Raw genomic sequence first — 4,927 nt, forward strand, 5'->3', positions numbered from 1 at the left:
TATATATAGGGGGCGGTCACCAGTTCAAGTCCCCGAAAGACCAAGTGCTACCGAGGTGTCCCTGAGCAAGGCACCATTCCCCACATTGCTCCCCGGGCGCCGTTCAAAATGGCAGCACACTGCTCCTAACACTAGGATGGGTCAAATGCAGAGAAATAATTTCCCCATGAGGGATTAATAAAAGTTCATCTTCATATATAATGTGCTTTCTTCTGTAATTGGTCATGTGAAAACATATTGAAATTATGAGTGGTTTATCAGTAAAAACAGGGCTGAAAGAAAAAGGTTGTTAGTCATATAATAATATCAATTCAAGAAACATGTTTATTAGCAATGTTTGATTTTAAAATGGCTCATTTGGAACATTTGCTCTTTAAAGAAAATGGGTAGCTCTTAAAAGAGCTTTTGGTTTGGAGGAGCCATGGTGACCCTACACCACGTTCTGCTGCCATGACGACACCCTCCTCATTCAGATAGGAGCAGAAGGTCTCCCGCAGTTGGATGGATCGGCGTGTGGCGTCCAGGGAACGGACGCAGCAGGTTGTCCAGCAGCGGAAAAGCCTCATCTCCAACGAAGACACGGGGGAGAAGGCCCAGCCGCTCTGCTCCTGGGATGAGGGTGTCAGGTGGTAGCTGCAGACTGCCATCTCGGATGCCCTCTCCAAAAGCGGAATTCCGCAGGCTCCCACCGTCGCTGCTCCTTCCAAAACCTCCGACATCCACTACCCTGAAGAGGTACTGGTCATCCACGACAGCTAGCAGTACCAAGGAGTGGGTGGACTTGTAGTTGAAGTAGAGGGACCCAGAATTTGCCGGAGCCTGGATCACCACGTGCTTCCCATCAATGGCACCAACGCAATTTGGAAAGTTCCAGCGCTCCTGGAACCCAGCAGCGATGGCTCTCCAGTCCTCGGTCTGTGGTACCGGCACGGTCTCCTCGACCAGCGCGGTCCAGATGGCACCCGCAACCTCCTTGACGATGACAGCCACAGTTGTATGCCCGACCCGATAGCTGAATGCTATGGTCCTGTACGAGTCACCGGTTGCCAGGTACCTGAGAAAAAAGTAATATACAAGATTAAAAAAAAAAAAAGGTTATACGCCACGCAGACACACAATTACACCACAGGCAGACAGACACACACATCACAGACATACAATTACACCACAGGCAGACACAGACACACACATACAATTACACCATAGGCAGACACACAATTACACCACAGGCAGACACAGACACACACATCACAGACATACAATTACACCACAGGCAGACACACACCACAGACACACACTTACACCACAGGCAGACACAGACACACATACAATTACACCACAGGCAGACACACAATTACACCACAGGCAGACACAGACACACACATCACAGACATACAATTACACCACAGGCAGACACACACCACAGACACACAATTACACCACAGGCAGACACAGACACACATACAATTACACCACAGGCAGACACAGACACACATCACAGACATACAATTACACCACAGGCAGACACAGACACACAATTACACCACGACAGACACACACATCACATACATACAATTACACCACAGGCAGACACACACACACACACACACACACACACACACACACACACACACACACACACACACACACACACACACACACACACACACACACACACACACACACACACACACACACACACACACACACACACACACACACACACACACACACACACACACACACACACACACACACACACACACACACACACACACACACACACACACACACACACACACACGTTTACCTAGCTATCTTAATTAATGTCATTCATCTGAACTAAATCACAGACTTCATTCATCCATTGCATGCATTCTCTTTCTTTATATACAGAGTCATATTAAATAAGTAGAAATACACAAAACGTACCGTAGGCAGATGGCGAGTCTTTGCTCATCCTGAAGTACTGCTGAAACAGTTCACCATCCAGGCGGAGCTCTTGGACAAGAACGTGGTATTCCCCCCGTTGCGGACGTTTTTTGAGTATCGGATGTACCCAACAGCGACGCACTTTACGTGGCCTACTGCGATACATTGAATAAACCAACGCTACCGTTGCTACAAAACCGGCATCCATTTTGGCAATAGTGAAGAAGAGCCGGGCTTTTTTTTGCTTTGTATGCCGGGGGCGGGCGGGAGATTCCTGATTGGTTGTTGGTCGCCTTGGGCGCGAGAAAGCGTCAAGCCTCGGACACGCCCAGCTTCAAGCTTTTCTGACGCCTGTAGTGTGTACGGGCCGTAATGCATGACGCAGTCATAGGGTGGTTCCTCGATTATCGCTCCTCCATTATCGATCCTCGATCCTCGGTCCTCTGGCAGAAATAAGAGCCATGGGACGGTACTCAAGATGGCGCAGACAAATCAACTTCCGGTGAGACCGAGGAGCGAGGAAATGAAAATAGTCGACCTGAGACAGGGCCCAGGTAACGCAGCGGCTGCCGGTGGGGGTGTTTGACTTGGGGGGGGGAAGAACTCAAACACCGGCTCCCTCATATGCAGAAACAGGAAATACAGATGTATTAAGACGGGAAATACAGATTTATTCTGGGCTTGTTATTTGTTGTAGTTGCTATACCCTCTCAAATGCAATATTCTTTTACTGATTTGCACATAATGTTAATTTTAAATGATGGTCTCTACTAATCATAAATGCACAACAAGCTCCATGAAAAACTCTTCATTCTCAGAGTTTAATCTCAGATAAATGGTGTTTTCCTCTGTGCAGAGAGACAATCAGTGCTGATCAGTAGCAGCTGCTGGAGGTTTCCCTCCTTTAAAGCTGGCTGGTGCTCAGGCAACACTCCCTTGGAAAACTGCAGAGATGGCAGCTGTTTGGATGCTCGTCTGTGTGCTGACTGTTTGTCTGGCCAGAGGCATTTACTAGTGATGGCAAAATGAAGCGTCGAACCACTTGGACAATTATGTCGGAAATAGGTTCATTTCTCGAAGCTTCAGTTACAGCGACCTCTCCTGGCGAAGTGCAAGGCTGCAGTGGGTTTAACGTATCTTTGCCTTGAAAAATATTCGATGCACACACAAACTAAGACTGAATATCATGTTCTATTTGCAATTAAAGATTGATTGGGTTATTGAGAAGAGACTAGAGAGTGCTAGACATGTTTTTGGGCGGAGAGGACCTTTTATCAGTTATTAAAGTATTAAAGTTGAAAAGCAATGATTAAAAGTTTAACTATTCCAGGCTTTGAACCAGCTGCGCGGAGGACATCGCTGCATCTTGGCCGCCGGCTCTATCCACTGGGCTATCGATTCCTTAGACCCTAGGAGTGTTTTTATATTACTCATTTTCTTTTTGTTCACAGCTTCTCCACATTTCGAAGTGTTTCACGAGCCATAACGACCTATCTTTCTTCCTGGCTTGCTCTATAATGATCCAATTCAAATGCAATGCCAACAACAACTCAACAGCAACAACGCAAACTACGACAACAACCCACACATTGCGCATTGTTTAGAGCGGTCATAAAGTGTTGAAGCGCTCAAATTCGAAACTGTTTCAACCTGTCACCTGTCAGAATCGAGACGAGGCAGTGCATTGAATCGCGTGAATGGACCAGTCAAGTGATTCATTCAGGAAATGAAGCAGTTGCTGCTTCGGACGTCACATGTCACGTGATTTGAAGCAGTTGCTGCTTCGGACGTCATATGTCACGTGATTTGAAGCAAGCTTCGAAGCACTGCTTCTATGGAATAGGAAGTCCAGGGTTGAAGCTCCGTTCGAAGCTTCAGTGTCAAACTGCCATCACTAGCATTTACCTGTTTGATAATTGTGTTGAAGATGAAGGAATAATGTTTGATTTAACAGCATGTTTCCTGTCCACAGTCTCTGGTTTTACAGCTGCAGAAGAGACTGAGAGTTGAAAACATTTGATTGTATGCAGTGTTTCTTCTTTCTGTCTGACACTAACCTTTAATTATACTGTGTCCTACAGATCTGTCTCCCAATGAGATCACCTTAAAGAAAGCCTTTGCACTTTTCCAGTCGATGGAGTCCATGGTAGACCAAGATGCTAGAGAAGGTGAGCCCATAAAGCAGGGGTGGGGAACCTGCGGCCCCCGGGCCGTATACGGCCCGCGAGACAATTTGGTGCGGCCCTCGAGGTAATTTATAAACACACGCAAAAAAGAAAAAAATTAAAGAAATCTAGGCCGCAAACAAATTAAACAAGCGAGTGCCTGTTTTTCCTGGCCACGGTCAGGGTCCTTGAACACAACACAAGCCTTAACGTGTCATCACGTGGTATATGTCTCGTCTGACAGGGGTGCAGTTCTGACGGAGAGCACCAGAACGCCGCTCCACTCCTGCACTTCCAAAAATTGCAGTACCGATAAGGAGCCGTACACATGCCGCAGTTTTTGCGTGGCTGTGTCTTTAGTTGTAAGCCTAGTGTCGATCTGTTCATCTGTCATACTGATCATACAGTCAATAACTTTGTTGTTATTAGCATCTGGTTAGCTAGCTATGCTAACAAATATAAGAAGCTTTTTCTACAACCAGTGAGGTAAAGGCACATCTTTATATGATCATTATAGTTGAATAATAGAGAATAAAGTAAACAGGTATAAAATACTATATCACGGTAACAAAAAGTTGTTATTAATAAACAAGAATACAGTTTGAAAGGGGAGTGATTTGTAAAATATCCATAAAGAAAAATAAATCTGCTTCCAGTTCTGTTTCATATGGGTGTTGAGAAATGTATCCATAGATCTCTTCATGTTGCTCTCAAAGTGCAAAAATCTTCATGTCCACATGAATAGGAAACTAAATTTACATTTGCACACATCTTGTGTCCATATCTTTCTGTGTTGGTGGTCATGCCACAACCGTGCACGTGCATGCATG

The sequence above is a fragment of the Pseudochaenichthys georgianus genome, chromosome 1, assembly GCF_902827115.2.
Source record: "Pseudochaenichthys georgianus chromosome 1, fPseGeo1.2, whole genome shotgun sequence".
Taxonomy (NCBI): domain Eukaryota; kingdom Metazoa; phylum Chordata; class Actinopteri; order Perciformes; family Channichthyidae; genus Pseudochaenichthys; species Pseudochaenichthys georgianus.